At 37.5% G+C, this 18,115-nt stretch overlaps 1 pseudogene; it reads left to right on the top strand.

Moving 5' to 3' along the window:
- The window catches only part of LOC125389699 (centrosomal protein of 70 kDa-like), an 80,969-nt pseudogene that overhangs the window by 49,066 nt on the left and 13,788 nt on the right, over positions 1-18,115 (top strand).

The following is an 18,115-nucleotide window of genomic DNA, read 5'->3' as shown; positions in this document are numbered from 1 at the left end:
AGAACCCAGCTGTCAGGACTGTGCTGCAATAAGAGGTGTCAAGGACGTTGTGCTAGGCAATGAACAAGGAGCTCTGATCATTGTTTTTCTGCGCTGTTTACAGAGAATGTCTAGGCAAAAGAAAGGGTCTTTTTCATGCATAAAGTACTGAATGTGCTGGAAGGTCTTTTCCTTTGCAGAACAACATTATTTAGGCTTATTAAGTTCTGAATATTTAGCTTGCAAAAGTGACTCAGTGCATTTCATTCTTACTGTCTTGGTGAAAGAATGCATATATTTATAGCCCCAAAACATAAATCCACAGTTTCCATACAGTGAATATAGGAAAGCAATTTTTACCTCTGCAGTTCTATATTGAAGCCAAACAAAGTGACAAACAAAACACTCAGGCACAACAATTTTAGTCTTATAACTGCTCACTTTGTAGACAAAAAAGAACAAAAGCAAAGAACACTGAAATTACCATTTGCAAAATAGCCATGAATTTTTAGCATACAGCCTGCGCCTCCGAAGCAACACAAGTTGTTCTCTAAAAGCACTAGATAAGCTTTTAAAGTTATGGATCTGCAGCACAAACAAATTTAAACCCAAGAAGCCATCCCGTTGCCATGACAATACGATCCACCAGTTTTCTGACAGGATGAATCACGGGCTTCGGGGATAGGATCACACCATTGTATATCAGGTTCTGTGATAATGGCAAGGTGCTTTTAAACCTTACTACTTAGACATTTTCTTTTAGTCTTTAATTTAGGTAAGTCTTAGGCAAACAATACAATAAAGTTTCAAAAGCATGTCTCTGAAAAATAGTTTTTTAGAAAATGTTGACAATAACAATGAACTCGACAGCACAATCTTTAAGGTAGAGAGATGAGAGATTTAATCAAAAGTAATTGCTTAAAACTAAGAATTACAACTTGTCAGACTGCTAGGTTTTAATAATTCTACAGACAAGGAAACAATTTACTAATTTGAAATTTTCACCAGAATATACTTTTAATTTATCAGACAGTAATGACCACAATTATGCTCTAAAATCAAATTTAAAAAGAAAAAGAAAAAGAAGAAATAGGGAAAAAGCAGACAAGAGGACAAGTCTTGACCTGTCACAGATCAAATGGTCAAAAGAAAGCTCTTTGAAGCACAAAACCAAAGAGGGTGAGAAATTTCTGTCAGGACAGGAAAGTGGCAAGTTATTGTCAGTAGTCTGACCTTCCTTTCCATCTGCCTCTTCCTCCTCTTATGATCTAGCTAAGAAGGGAAAGCTAACTGGAACCGTCACTAATTTAATCTATCAGTAATATTGCACAATGTTTGTTTAGAAGGTAAAAATAGAAACATAAGCTCATCTAGTAGTAAAAGCAAAGATGAGAAAAGTTACTACCATAGAACCTTAAAGTAGGCAATCCTGGAATGTAAAGGATTCTCTGTAATCACGCTCCAGTGTGGGACTCAGACAGGCACAGTACAACTTCAGAGAAGTCACAGTTGTGGAGAGCATTTTCTAGGTAATGAGGAGGGAAGGGGGAAGGGGAAGCAAATACATCAAGGAATGAATGTGCACAAAGGGACCAAGTTTTGGCTTTCAGGTTCTATTTTGGGAAATCCCACCAAGTCTGTATATGAGGTACATCTGGGAAAGCAGCCTGAAAACAGTTTGCTATGATTTGGAGTTGGTACTTTTTTCTATAAAGTACAGGAAGCCATCACAACTCCCAAGCCATGGGAAAACAGAAGTGGAGAAGTAGTGTTTCAAAACCAATTGCTTTAACCGTGAAAACGAAGGGTGCATTGGAGGAACTGAGAGTGAAGGAGTTACAAAACTAATAAAACAGTGCAAACAAAGAAAAATAATGTGCACCTATCAGCAGGAAGACTTAGGAAAAGGGGGAGGGGATCTCACAAGTGTTCTACAAGTTGGGTGTACAAACTGAACAAATGATGCTTTTGATTGAATGCTATCGAATTTTCCACAATCAGGAAATCCATGAGACAGACATGGAGAGATGATAGTATATTTTATTAGAAAGCACCAACTACTAAGCTTCAGAGGACTAGAAAGGGAAAAATAAAAGAACAAAGGATGTTGAGAGATGCATTGACAAGGCATACAGAAGAGAAATAGAAGAAATTCTTTTAACTAATGCATCTCAAGAATAATAAGGTCAGCCATGTTGGAATGTATAAAATGATGGTTCTAACATAATGAATGCCCACATTCCTGTGGAGAGTTTACATATAATATTGAACAGCTTATGATTTTTACATACACAATCAATAAGCATCATTTTATTCTTACCACACATACTATTTTGGCTATTATGGAAAGTGCATCAGGCACCCAAACTAAATCCCTGGGGTTATCAGATGGTAACCCCATTAGACATTTTCTTCAGACATTTAACCATGTAATCAAATTATGCCTGAATAACAGTTTTAGATGTATTAAAACATAGGAAAACTATTTTAGTGATGAAGATTATTCAACCTTATTTTGAGTTTAAATATCTAAGTAATTCACACAGAAAGATATGACTAAGAAATGTCTATAAGATCCTTTTGATCATGAATTTGTAGAACTAAAATATGGTAGCTATATAGAGAAATATAAAGAAAAAAGAATAGAGTAAAATCTCATTATTACTTCATATAGAAAATATTCTAACTAATATCAAAAAGTCAAGGTCATTTTATTTTACCTGCCTACTGTTATCTTCGGTATGATAATTATTATTCATTGCATGTTGCAAATATACAAGCAGGACACTAAATCTTAAGTTTACTGAATAATGTTGCAATCTTTCAGCTCAACCAAATAAAACAATCAATAGCAAAGGCAAAACAATTCTAAAGAGTTCTTTTAAAACATTAAGAAAAAACACACAAATCTTTACATAGATGTAGAAGGGCAATAGCACAATGCTTAAAAATATGTGTGAAGTTAAAAAGGTAGTAGAGAAGGACACTGAAAATGTCAGATTAAGGGCTGAAACTGGGGAAGATACAGACATGTGTTTCTCCATTTGGATAGGGTATTGACGTGGGAGGTGATGTATGTTGTGAATATGTTTTATTGCCATTGGTTAATAAAGAAGATGCTTTTGGCCAGTGGTTTAACAGACTAAAGCCAGACTGGAAGAGGTATAGAGACAGAGTAGGCAGAGTCAGAGAGAAGCCATGTAGCTACCCACAGGAGACAGATGCCTCTGCCAGAGGCCAACAGAACCTTGCCAGTAAGCCACATTCATGTGCTGATACACAGATTAATAGAAATGGGTTAATTTAAGATATAAGAGTTAGCCAGAAACACGCTTAAGCTATTGGCCAAAGAGCATTAAAAATAATATGGTTTCTGAGAGATTATTTCAGGTCTGGGCAGCTGGGAACGAACAAGCTGTCTCTCCCAACAAATTGGTAGCCCTACAAATTGGTGCCAACATGAGTGACTACATCCTTAAAACCTGAGAAAGCATTTTTTTCCAGATGGGCTCTGTTTGCTTGTGGCAAGTAAGAGTATTGTGACTCCTTTAAGAGAGGTCTTCCTAATTCACCAATAGCAGAAAAAAAAACCACGTAGGTTTGAGACAGTGGCTTCCTGGTCCATGCTGCCAGCATGAACTCAGCTTTTTCAGGGGGCTGAGCACTTAAATGGTGTTTGTGGGTAGTGTGTGGCAAGTTATTTGGTGGCAGCATGGACCAGTTGAGGTGGTTAGTGTGGCTCCCACCCAGCAGTCTCAGAGGCAGTGAACAGACCTCCACCAGGTTGAACTGAGCCAAAAAGCAAAGCAGTCTTAATCCTAACCACACTGTTTAGCATTTTAAGAAGTGGTTCTGGTCAGAAAAGGGTTACATATAAACAATAAAGACAAATTCAGATTTAAAAAAAGACCTCTAAATGGGTCACAGTGTGTTTAAAAAAATATACATAGGCTTGGGAGAGATAAGAAAAAGACTATAGTTATAAAAAGAAGTAAATGGTTTTTAAGAAATAAAACAAAGTTCTTAAAGAGACAAACTAAACTTACAGAGAAAGTAATTGAGTAAGAAAAATAAGCCACATACATGAAATATACGTAGAGAATCTGGATTATGTATATTATTATGTTTTCTTTAAATTAGTAGACTGTGAAGGCTCTTAGTACAGAGAGATATTTCAATGTATGGGCTACTGAGCTAAAGCAACATATATATTTTAAAGGTACCTTGACTTCAAATTTTGGGTCTAAGGATTTGTTGCCTTGGAAAAGAGGTTCTTTTGTCTCCACAAAAGAAGAGAACCTATGGATTCCTTCCAGACTAATTTGGTTTGATGGACCAAGACTCACCAGAAGATATCCGTAAACACCCCTAAAAATTATTTTGCCCAACAAAATGAAAGAAGGTTTTTGAAGAGAACTATGTCAAAATTCTGAAATATTATTTGTAAATGTTTGCTTACATTTAAAAGGGGGTATGAATATTTTGCATTGGTGTGAATCTTGGTCTATTGATACAAATTTAAGGTCAATTTTGTTATACTGTGTATATGTATTTCTGCTCTTGGTTAAGGTATTGTGTTTGCGCAGCTCATTTTTAAAAAATGTAATGTATAATTAAAAATACAGGTTAATTGATAGTCATCTATAATAGTCAAGCTTATTATTATGTTACTTAAGTTTTCTAGATATGTAGAGATTTATTTCAATTAGCTAGATATTCTTCAAATGTTTCAAAGACTAACAGTATATGGCATTTAAATGTTTTAAAAACTTAAGACTTTTTATGACAATGAGACACATCTGCTCCTGGCAGCACCAATTACTTCAAGAGGATGATGGGGATCTAAGAGGCTCCTTATAGAGTTGGTTAGCCATCTGGGAAAAAAACTGTTTTTGCCTGGACTGCTTGATGTTATTCTGTATGAACTGGACATGCAGGACCCACAGAAAAATGACTGCTGAACTTGCTTAAAGGTGAGACAGTCCTTTGGGGTTCCTTCATGAAAGAGTTTACAAGACATTCTGCAAGATACAGAAGAAAGTGATTGACAAACTGCCAATATAGGCAGACTGTTGTTGAAATTTCCTGCTTCATGAAAGAGTCTGTCAGATACTATAGGTTAGTAGACTGAAGATGGGTGCTCACAATGTTACAGAAGAAGTTTGGGTTACTGTCCAGGCAGAGAGATGTCTGTCAATTCTAGAGTTTTGGAAGTTGCTTGCAATATACTTCCTGTTTACTTAGTTAACTTTGCTTCCTTCTGGAGTCTTTAATGGAGTTGAGGAATAGTTATAAAAAAATAAAGTAGATCTAACCATTATAACTGTAATTCTTGTTTGATACCTGTTTTGTTATATATAATTTTACTATGGTAAAGTTAAAACCTTCCTTTTTCTTTAAACAGAAAAGGGGAAAAGGTACAAGAAGTCCTTCTGAATATGTGTTGCTTTTACTGTTTAACAAAGAAGCTTCTTTCAACCAATGACTTAACAGAATAATGCCAGTCTGGAAGAAATACATATAAAAGAGAGTAGGTAGAGTCAGGGAGATGCCATGTAGCCACCAGAGGTAAAAGACACCAGCCACCAGCTGGAATCTTGCCAGTAGGCCACTAACCTTGAGGTAAAATATAAAATAATAGGAGTGGGTTAATTTAAGATGTAAAAGCTTGCTAGGAATACTCTAGAGTCTTGGCCAAGCAGTATTGTAATTAATACAGCTTCCACATGGTTATTTCAGGTCTAAGCAGCAGGGAAGAAATGAACAGGCTCTGTCTACAAGGTATCAATGAAAAACCAAAGTGAAACTCCACCAACGTCCCTTGTATTAAAACAAAAACGTTATTGCATTTAATGTTCTTCATGATTTTTAAAATTTCATTTTATTCTAAAATCCTTCTTTGTAATGAACATGTAGCTGCTTCTACTGTTTAAAGATGAAGAAAAAACAGTTCTGAAAGATTACTGTTCACCTAATTTTTGCAGGAAAAGGCAGAAAACCTAGATGAATTCGTGTGTTCTGTCTCTAAATTCTGTTTATAAGCTCACGGACCACTTTGATGCTTCATTCCATAAGCTTTGCTTTTCCATTAACATGCTCATGATAAAGGTCTATGAAATATGCTTGGGTTAGATAGATGAAATCCAAACAACCCAGTGCAGTGACACAATTTAGTCATCTCAACACTTGGGAGGCAAAAAGATCATGAGTTCAAGTCCAAACTGGACTGTACATAAAGATGCTATCTTAAAACATTTAATATTTATCATATATACAATATGCATATATATACATATCACACACACACACACACACACACACACACACACACACCATAATGAGATGTCCATTGTCTTACCACAACTACATGGTGAAATTCCTTTTATGTATAGACAGTCAATTTCCTTTTCTTCTTTTCTGAACATGTTCACACAAAAACAAGGTGTGGTTCATCTTGTTTTAGCTCAGTGTGTTTCTATGGGGCTCAGAGATTTTGAATTTTAATTATATGCAGTGATTTCATAGCTCAGTCTCATGGCAAATCACTTTAATAAACACTTCAAAAAAGCCTCATTTCTCTATGCATAATACAAGTATCAAATACAATGACCTTTCCCATACTCACACATTCTTTATCTTAGTAAAGATAATGAATTCCTTTGCTTCTCAGTTTATTCTTTGTTTTGTGAAATATTAATTATCTGGTATTCAGAGTTCTTCTTCATAAGTCAGATTTTAAAGTTGTTTTGCTATCACCAAAAATAAAAACAAAATTCTTGGGTAATAATTATGGATTGCTTATGCTTCTCTACAGATTTTCAAGTTGGCCAGTAAAGCACGCCTACAAATAGGCAAACAAAGGAAAGAAAGAAGTCACAAAGGCTTTCTCCCTAGGATATTCTTATGGATTGATATAATTTCCTGACTATAGCTGCATCTTTTGGAGTCTACAGATATGCATATGGCAAAATCAATACAAGGAACCCAAAAAGGTATTGAGCTTGCTGATAATTAGGTTCTGTGGACATTTGTAGGGTAAATGTCATCTTCCTTCTCCTGAAAGTTTGATAAAATATTCTGACCAATGAAACCGAAAAGATAAAGGATTCATTTCGGCTCAGGATTCAAGGGAACAGCGTGTAGTGACAGAAGAGTCGAGGTTGTAGGGGCCAATACAGGTGTATCCCATCCTTAATCATGAAGCCAAAAGGGATGAAGGCATGCACAGTGTTCTGTTCACTACCTTTCTCTGTATCACTCATTCCCATTTGCCTTCCTTCTGACCATTAACCATCTTGAGAATACAGCCAATGTCCAAAAGTAAGATGCGGCTTGCTGAGTACATCTGGATAACTTGTTTTGCTCTCTATAATGTCATTCCCTACCTCCAATGTGCATATAACAAAACGGAGTATAACCTAATATCACTGTGAAAGTTCAATAACATAGGAGCGTGTCTCCATACCAGAAAACTTACCATGCATATGTGAGGCTGTGAGTAGATGCCCAGCACTATAAAAATTGAAAAGTTCTCATTAAAGTAAATTTTCAGTGACTAAATTAAACGAATATTTACCATCACTATTTTACATGGCTGATTGGGTATCAATATTGAATGTTAAGATTGAACTGACAGATAGTTTAGAATGTACCAGGATCAACACTGGCTTAAGTAGTTCTGTATATGTGAGTATGGATTTCTCAAAAGCCACTTAGGAAGCAGGTATAACTACCCCTGTACAAAATGAACAGTTTAAGGTGATTAGACAAACAAATATAATGCTTTAATATTTGATATTAGTGTGTCTGCCTAAGGGCTTCTCTACATTGTCACATATGCTATTGGTGCCCATCCGTTCCAAAGAAAGAACTAAAGCAGGAACATTGCTTCTATAATGTAGATGGAACAGCTTATGGGGAGATAACCAAAATATATACATATATTATATTTTATATTACATATGCTATGTATAAGTATATGCCTAGTAACCATCACATACATATAGGGACAAAATATGCTGTGGAAATAATGAACAATGTTCCGCTTTCAAATTTCCTTTTGCCTTCTCAACTCAATTCTTCCTTCACACACTGTCTCCTATGTCCACTCTATAATGGGAAAGGAGGCACGTGGAGGTCAGTCACCTTGAATTTATAACCCCCCCTTAGGCATCCTTGAAAAAGAAAAAGAAGAAAAATTTAAGAATAATCAAAATGTTTGAGAAACATAGGGTCAACCGAGAAAGTATGCCCTAGAAATAGGAGTAATAATCAAGAATTCAGAAAGCTGCCTGGTAGATAAAAATGAAGCATGCTTTTTGGCCAGAGACCTATGTTGACCAGACAGGATGACAGTCACTTAGGAAAGGCCTGTACACCTTAGGCAAAACATGAGCCATCTGCCCTCCCTCCATAGGGATGTGTGTGAGCTGCCAGAATATAGCCACGACATGAATAAAAGAGAGAGAGTCCAAATTATTAGCTCATTCGAGTTATGAGACTATAATGAAAGCACAGACTGAAAATTACATTTTTATATCAAATAAAATTGTATTTTCCATACCAATTAGCAACCTAGGTTTACAGAAACACATCCAAGGTCTGTCTCTATCTGTCTCTATGATCATCTAATATGTGTGTCACATAAAGAAATGACATCTGTTCGGCCATTAAATTATCCATTTAATTTCTAGTAAACTCTCTCCGTGTGGGTATGACACACTTCTTCCTCTAGGAAACTACAAAATGGGTCAAGGCCTGTTTTATTTATTTTTATATCAGCAGCAGGAAATGATATTCTAGAAATTAGTGAATATTTATGCTTCCAAATATTTTGTAGCTGACAGGGATGGTTCCACGTATGAATAAAAGAATGAGGACTTACATTCAGACCCTCAGAACACATATAAAATCTCAAGCATGGCTGTGTACATTCATAGAGGGCATGGAGATAGTAAGATCACTGGGTTATCGACGGCCAGGCTAGCAGAAAAAAAATGAGTTTCATGTCCAGTGAAAGACTGAGTCAGGTGGATCAGGCAGAGTCATGATAAAGGACTCCCAATATCCTTCTTTAGTTCCTATAGACATCACCACTGATGAGCACACCTGTATGCATACTCAAACATACACACACACAAACAGACACACACCCCACAGGCACACACTGTAGATGATTCACGTACATACGTAAAATGATTACATGATCAGTATGTTCTGAAAGCTATTAGTTTAAAAACTTCATGCAAACACAAAGCAAAGAAAACCAACCTGCAAAACACAATCCCAGAGAACTTAAAACAACAATGAGGACACTAAGAGAGACATACATAGATCTAATCTACATGGGAAGTAGAAAAAGACAAAGTCTCCTGAGTAAATTGGTAGCATGGGGACTTTGGGGAAGGGCTAGAGGGAGGAGGGGAGAAGCAGGGAGGGGAGCAGAGAAAAATGTCGAGCTCAATAAAAATCAATTTTAAAAAAGGGAAAATGAAGCTTCATGTAAGATATCTTGTGCAGAGCGGCCGAAAGTCATTAAAGCCCCTGAGGGAAGTGTGCCATTCTAAACCTGCTTGGTGGCCCTGGAAACAAAGACGATGAGATCACCAAGTGCCAATGGGAACAACTGGGCAACTGTCCTATTTTGGATTCAGAGGTCTTATGGACTTGATCTTGGAATATATTTCTATCCCTCGCCAAGTGCTTAGGGGTGTGGAGTAAAGATTAACTGTCAATGATACTAAGAAACGAGTTTAAACAGTTCCGGGGAAGCCTAGAAGCAGAGCATTCAAGTAGTTCATCCATTTAAACCCACCACACTTAAATATTCCGTCCAGTCAGAGCACAAATCACATCTGATAAGACTTTTCAAATACCCTTTGTATGTTCTAAACTATATTACAGGTACTGCTGTAAATACCATTCTTAAAGTTATACTACTGAAGTCAATGATCTATTACAATGACTGTCAACCACACAATTGCATGTACCAGAGCCTGTCCTTTAAAAAAAGATCTTAGATACAACTGAAATTACACACACACACACACACACACACACACACACACACACACACACAATTTAAAATGTCGTAATGTTGTTCATTCTTCACTTACAGAAATATGTTTGTAAGTTCTGAAATGCCTGGGGTTCTTATCTTTAAGCTTTACTGAAATAGAGTCTTACTCAGAGAAAAATTAAAGAGATTTAGGTCTCTATAAACAGATTGTGGTGAAAAATAAAAATTTACCATTAAATGGCATAAAAATTTGCACTGTACCATGTAAATAAGAATGTATACAAGTAGGTTGTAGCATTAGAATTTTTACAAACAACAATCAGGGCTGTAGAAACAGCTCAGTGGTTAAGAGCACATACTGCTCATAAAGAGGACCTGAGTTTGGTTACCAGCACCCATGCTGAATAGGGTGCAATCCCTCTGTAACCCAAGCGACAGGAGATCTGACACCTTCTTTTAGCCTTCACTGGAAACTACACTTAAGCCACATTCCAACACAAACACATACAAACCTGAAGTCTCTTCTAGAAAATTAACTACCCCTCCTCAAACCTTAAAAAAAATCTATAGAATTTAATAACCACCCATAGTCATTGCATTTGATGCCTTATTTTCCAGAGTATGTGATAGAACCAGTGAAGAATTACAAAGTCTGTCTAGCCTTTTATGAGTTCCTTTCAAATTTAAGGTTTTATATTTATTTTCTTTACTATAATCTATAAGGGAAACTAGGCTGTATCTGAGGGAACTTCTTTGGAAAATAAATTTGTATAATAGAGTTTAACATAACCTCAATGTCTATAACTATGCAATGGAGTGGAAATCACTTTTCATATTCCTGTATTTTTAATTAAAACATCAAGAAACCCAATAGTGCAAACCAAATAGCGTTAGTCACACATTTAGCCAGAGGCAATCAAACTTGTACAGAAAGAAAGGCATGAAAGAAAAAAGTTGTCATTACAAAAATGGTGGTATAATGATTACCAAATTTAAGAAAAAAGTTGCTAATACAAAAATGGTGGCATAATAATTACCAAATGTAAATGATAAAAATGAAGTGCAATACTACTCTTAGAAATGCTGAAAGTTTGTGTAAGACTTGGGATAGAAGTCAAAGAAGATGAGTAATGAATTACAATGATAAACAAGAATGGGGAATGGGGATGTGTGTGTGTGTGTGTGTGTGTGAGAGAGAGAGAGAGAGAGAGAGAGAGAGAGAAGGAGAGAAGGAGAGAGAGAGAGAGAGAAGGAGAGAAGGGGGAGAGAGAGAGAAGGGGAGAAGGGGAGAGAGAGAGAGAGAGGGAGAGAGAGAGAGAGAGAGAGAGGGAGAGAGAGGGAGAGAGAGAGAGAGAGAGAGAGAGAGAGAGAGAGAGAGAGAGAGAGAGATGCAGTTGATGAGTGTGGACAAGTACTGTTGAGGAAAATGCAGGAAAATCAACCTTTATTTTTCCTGGCTGCACATGTTGCCAGCCTATGGCCCTCCAGTTCTTTGGTTACCACCATTTTCCTAGGACTTGTGACTGCCCAGCTTACTTGTACATTGTCATGAAACCTACTTATACATTGCGATATATACTGCATGCATTTCATTACTCCATTACTGAGTTAGTTCTACTTTATAAAAGGATAATTAAGGATAGGACAACAATAAATAGCTCACATTTCTGCCACAACATAAGCCGTTTAGATGAAAATGACCAGGCCAATGCTGCATTCTACAAGGACAGTGACCTAGGCAGGTGGTATCTAAGAATTCAGACTTCTGTCCTCCCCCTTAACTGAAGATGGCTATACCTAATAGACTTCTTCAATTCCTCATCCACAACTACCTCTAAATGTTTCTCGTGGGGACTGAAACCGACAAGAACTTCCACTGGTGTGGCATCTTGCGTAACGAGCCATCACTGTGCGGTTTCCTACCGCTGTAGGCTGTGTCCACTGGCATAGCTTCAGAAGAGGAGCGTTACTGTGTACTGGCCCCACAGTTGTAGAAGCTAATCACAATTTAACTGAGTTAGGCAAAGAGTTTCTGATCATAGAGATAAAACAACAACAGCAAGAAAGAAAGCAGAAGTTCCGAAAAACATTAGACGTGAGTTCTGAGCAGTAGACAAGAATTTGTTGCTTGCAAGAGCCATAGAGGGGAAAAAAAGTCATCTAAAGCATAGAATGCCAGAGCTAAAATCCCAAGTCCCGAGGTAGCAGTGAATATCCAAGAGCAACACTCCACCTTCCAGATGATGTTTCAGTGCACAGAAAGCCCGGCTACCCAGCTACAAGGTATTTCCTGTTTTTCCCTTCTCCAGATGCCCCTTTTGACTGTCTATCATTATAATAAGCTCCCATTATGAATGCATTCTTTTTCTCTGTAACCTAAAGGGAGAAAACACAAAAAAACCACCTAGGTCTCTCAGTGAGAGAGAGAGAGGAGCTTCAACCACTTATTAAAAAGTTGAACACCATATCTCTGTGTCTGCCTTGCTTCCCCCTCCATGCCAAGATCTGCTAAAGCACCGCTAGGCTAGGTCACTGATTGAACCCCCTGCTGTCCTGGTGGTTGGCTGCTCACAACTCCAAAGGTTTCTTGTTCTTGTGCCTGCAGAGCGAGCTTTGGGTCAGTGCTGGCTCCTAAACAGTCACTTTTACTGTCACCGTGGTGAAAACCGGCTGCAGTTTAGAGGGACAAGGTCCTGCTGATATATTCACAGGGGCAGCAAGGTGTTTGTTATCTTCGCTCTGAGAGAAGCTAGAAATGGTTTGAGAGACTTTCTCTTCTCTGACCCTTAGGATGTTACTGATTATAAATAGAGGACTGAGATTCGAACTTTCAACGTCTTCAGTTGCCTTGTTTTAGTACTAGTCTCTCACTGCCCATCAATGCCAACCATAGGACTGATGTCAATCACATGAATGGGGTCAAGTCAGCAGAGCTGCTATTTTGAAAGTCACTACCATTTTTACACTTTCTGGACCATGATGAGGTTGTTGCAGCTCTTCACTTAAGAACTTAGGTGGGGGCCTGGACAGACGGTTCCCCAGTTAAAAGCCTTGGCAACTCTATCAGATGTTTTGAGTTTAATTCCCAGCAACCACATGGTGTCTCACAGTCTTTTATAATTGGATCTGATGCTCTCTTCTGGTATGCAGGTATATAGATAGATAGAATACCATATACATAAAATAAATAAATCTTAAAGGAAAAAATAGCTTAGGTAGTGACATAGTTATTTTTCTATTGCTATGGTCAATACACCATGACTAATACAACTATAGAGAAGTTTGTTGACTTACATTTCCATAGGGTGAGTCCATGATCATCATGATAGGAAACATGGCAGCAGGAAGGCAGGTATGGCACTAGAACAGTAGTCGAAATATTACATGTGATCCCCAAACAGAAGGTAGGGGAGGAGCAAAGAACTACTGGGAATGGGTAGGCTTCTGAAACCTCGAAGCTCACCTCCAGTGAGACTGCTCCTCCAACAAAGCTATACCTCCTGATTCTTCCCAAACAATTCCAGCAACTATGGACCAAACATTCAAACAGTTTAGCCTATGGGGTCCATTCCCACTCAAGCACCACTGGCAGGTTTCCTCCATTTTGGGAATTTAGTAAAGGAAAGTAGAACATATGCTGGGTAGGCTTTACTATTTAGATGGGTATCCTGTGGCATTGTTTACATGTGTTTTCTTATTCTGCTTGAACAGTTACTTGCCAAAGTTCTCATTACTGCTTCCCTCCTGTGTACATAGGCCATTCTTTAGGACCAAAGGAAGAAGTCAGTCTCAGACATCATTGTTTGAAATGATTTCATCCTTAACTATTTGGTTAATGTCATTACTAATTTCTGTCTGTCCAAAAGCTGAAAGTAGTTGTTTTCTTTCTAGTTTTTCCCTAATCTCTAAGCAAAGGAAGTAAATTCCTCTCCGGATTGCCAGATAATAGAGGACTTTGACACTTGGCTATGACTGCTTTTCCAAGGCAGTGGTTCTTAACCTTCCTAATACTGTACCCCTTTAATACAGTTCTTCATGATGTGGTGACCCTCAACCATAAAATTATTTTTATTGCTACTTTATAACTATATCTTTGCTATTGTTATGAATCATAATGTAAATAACTGATACTTCCAAAGGTCTCAGGTGGCCCCAAGGAAAGGGTCATTTGAAACCCAGCAGGTTGTAACCCACAAGTTGAGAACCACTGTTCTAAGAAGTCCTAAGGAGCACATAGCTTACCACCTGAGAAATAATGAGTGGTAAAGAGCCCTCTTAAATACTGATGGCAAGGGGTTTCTTCCTATTACTACCACTTCAAATAAATTTGCCTATCTGATCAGTTCCAAGTCACAGAAAAATTTCAGAAAGAGGGCTCATAAACTCCTTGCTTCGCTATTGATATCTTCCACTATTATGATACAGTTGTATAATTAGTATACCAGTAGTGGTATATTTATTATCATCTGAAGAGCACAGTTGGCTCATGCTTCTTTAGTTTTTTCTGAAGGATCATGTAACATATATTCCATGTAACTGCCATGTCTCTTCAAGTCCCTCTTTGTTGGGACAGATTTCCAGACCTCTTTTTTAAGGTTCTTGGTGGTTTTGAAGAGTTCTGACAAGTAATTTTTTTCAATGTGTCTGGTCCAATGTCTGTTATAGTAGTGCAAGAAAAGGTAAGGCCGAGTCCTTGGTAGATCATTGCTACCCTCTTATCTCAAAACTACATATCCTCAGCTGGTCTTGATCCAACTGAGCTGTCATTTGCTCTGACTATGAAATCACTCTCTCCTCTGCTTCTCTCCAGTTCAGTTTAGAAGGAAACCTCAATTGACACTCAGAGGCCTGACATGCTTGTTTCATGTCTTTGAGGGCACAGCACACACATACATTATTTAAGATTTTTCTACATGAAGAATTTGTCTACTCCATTCCATTTGCTCATTTGTTTAACTATTTATATCAATATAGAAATGCAGATATGAATTTTATATTTTGTGTAAAGGGAAACCTCATCGTACTTAATGAAATGGGTCCATCAACAGCACTTGGAAGCTCTTACAGCTGATGCATGAGTTACTTTGACATGCCTCTAATGCATTGTGCATGTGTCTGTTGTGGACTTTCTGAAATGACAACATATTTCAGGCTTACACTCGATAGTTTCTGACCCAGTTCTAGAACTTTTCTTTTATTCAAAGAGCTCCAGTGACCAAGGTATTCATCCTATTTGTGTTCTTTGTTGTTAATGTGGCAATATCCATATAACTTGGATTCAAGATAACAAGGATTTGTAAATGTGGCCTTGAGATAAAAACCATCTGCCTCCCTTACTATGCTGATACCTCCTACTGATAATGAAATCTAATGTGTAGCCAAGTACTTTTCTCAGGGTCAAAGGTTGCAGACAGCATTAGAGCCATCTTCTAAGCAAAGATGTGGAGCATCCCATTTTACCAACCAAGAAACAAAATCCCAGAGAACTGTAACTCTGTACTCAGGTCACCCTGATAAGAAAGATCCGGGGTTAAGGTCTTATCCTTTCATTACATACAGTCTACTGTTCCTTTGCCCTGAGAATAAAATTTTCATCTACCATTTACCCATGAAGATTGTAACTTACAAAAAAACTGAAGAAAACTGGCTTATTTTTCTTTCCTGAAGGTAAGTTAGCAGTGTTTACAGAAAGGACAAGTTGGGGTGTCTTAACTCCATGGTGATGCACATGGCAGATGTCACTGATGGGGTTTAGTATTTTGCTGATGAGTCTCCATGACCCTTGTAAGGTTCCTCCTAATGATGGCTACAACAGTTACTGTCAACAAGCCAATGTCACCGTCTCTTTGTAGAACTACTTGGCAATATCATTGCAAACCAAATGAACATATGTGTATGTCAGATTAAACAGCGCTGATAAGGGCAAGGGAATAGTGCCAAATCCCATTTAAAGCATACACAATGAGTGCCAGAGTCAGTCTCCAAACAGAGATCTTCCAGGGCCAGGTATGGAGCTCTTGGAATATGTACCAACATGTCTAAAGCCCTTGGTTCAATCTGAAGAACTCATAATCAGGGCACGATGGTAAAATCCTGCAAATCCACTGGGGAGGTAGAAGCAGGAGGATTAAGAATTTAAGATCATCTTCAGTTAATTCACAAGTTAGAAGCCTGACTGGGCTATATGAGAACTATCTTTAAAAAAAAGAATCAGTTGACCAATCAAACACCTAATCAAATCAACAAATCACACAGAAATACTCCAGATGAAGTCAACATGCCATGAAAGTGACCTCCTAATTCAGACATTTTTTTTTCTCATTACCAATATCATGCTTCTCCTTAATCGCAGAGTTCCGAAATGAAAAGATCAAATTTATGATTATCCCCAATTTTTTTATGTCCCCCATTCTCAGTCCTGGGTCTGGATATAATAGACAATCTTTAGTGATTTATTTTATCAGGTCAGTGAGAGGCATTTTCTTACTTACAAAGGGAATGGTGCAGTCTTCACCTTTGACAGGGGAACGACCACACATGAGAATCTGCTGATGTTTCCACAGAACAGAATTTCATCTTTCTTTCCTGCACTAGATTCTCGAGAAGAGGATAAAATTTTCAGGCAACATGAAAAACATGGGCCAAGACATTACATAAACAAATGTCTTCCCTTCTATTTTTGCCTTGGACAGGCAAAATAAGTTACTTGTTTTTGTTGTCTAAGTTAAAATCGGGCCTCCAAAGTCAGAAAGAAACTGTATCTTTCTCAAATTTGAGAATAATTGCCTGGATGCTGAAAGAGTCCAACTGCAAAGAAGCATAAACTACCATAAGCTCAAAGTCCAAAGATTTCCTAGCAGCCTTAGTGTGAATCTGTGGTGGGAGAAGGTGAAGCTGCTATTTTTTTTTAAATCTTATTTATCATAAACTAACTATCAGAGGAGAATAGAATTTGGTCTGTGGGAAAACCAAGATGAAGAGAAACAATGATAACAACATAAATGTCTAAAAAAAAATAATTCTGCAACCAGACTCCAAATAGAGCAGCTTCTTTCTCATCTAGGAAATCAGAGGTCCTGCTCATGATGATATATCCCCAAATTTCTCCAACAACATGCTTCACCACAACTGTGGATTTGCTTAAACAATCTCTAATGATCAATTTTGATGTAAAATGGTCTCCATAGGCATAAAATACAAATCAATTATCACAAAGTCAATACAACAAATATAAAAAGCAAAAGGTAAAATCTAATCTCCACCAAACAGCCAGTAGTTTATTAATATTTTTCAGACAGTTACCATCAAAACTTATAGACTAATATGTTAGGTGAGTCTAATCAATACAAGATAAGTTCTTTGCCTGGAGAGATGCCTTAGTGGTGATAAACATTTACTGAGGAAGCAAAAGGACTTGGGTTCAAACCCTAAGTACACTCATAAATCCAGGCATGGTTGTATGTGCCTATAATAACAGTATTAGGGGTGAGACCCAAAAGTAACATGGATGCTCTGGTCAGCCAAAGGAAAGATTTCAGGTTTGGTGAAAAACCTTGTCTCAAAAAAATAAAGTAGAAATGATACAGGAAGACTCCAGATGCCTTCCTCTGCCCTCTCCCTGACTGCACATAGATGCACACATCGGCATACACATGCGTACACACACCATACACACAGGCACACCAAATTAAATATTAATAAAAGTTCTTGGAACTTGGGAAACATCTCAGTTGCTCCCTAAAAAGTGTGCGGGTCTGAGGTGAGATTCCCGTTATTCACAAAAAAAATCACAAAAAAAAAATTGACCTCCCCTAATGTCAATGTTGTACCAGCAGGGATGTGAGGATATTTGGATTTGCTGACCAGTCATTTTACACCATCAGAACTCCATTTAGTGAGACCAAGTCCCAAAAAGCAAGGAGGAGAGCAACTGAGAAAGACACCCAAACTTGATCTCTGGCCTTCACCTGCACACCTGCCTGCACACACAAGAACATGTCCAAATACATACATGCACATACAAAATGGATAAATTATCTAATATTTAAAAGAAAAATGTACATGTATCTTTACATGCCCATAATTAATATTCTACATATTTATAGTAGTTGAATCGTA

This window comes from Myodes glareolus, chromosome 26 (assembly GCF_982192425.1).
Source record: "Myodes glareolus chromosome 26, mMyoGla1.1, whole genome shotgun sequence".
In the NCBI taxonomy this organism is placed as follows: domain Eukaryota; kingdom Metazoa; phylum Chordata; class Mammalia; order Rodentia; family Cricetidae; genus Myodes; species Myodes glareolus.
The sequence above is the reverse complement of the archived record's forward strand: the minus strand, read 5'-3'. Positions and strand labels throughout refer to the sequence as shown.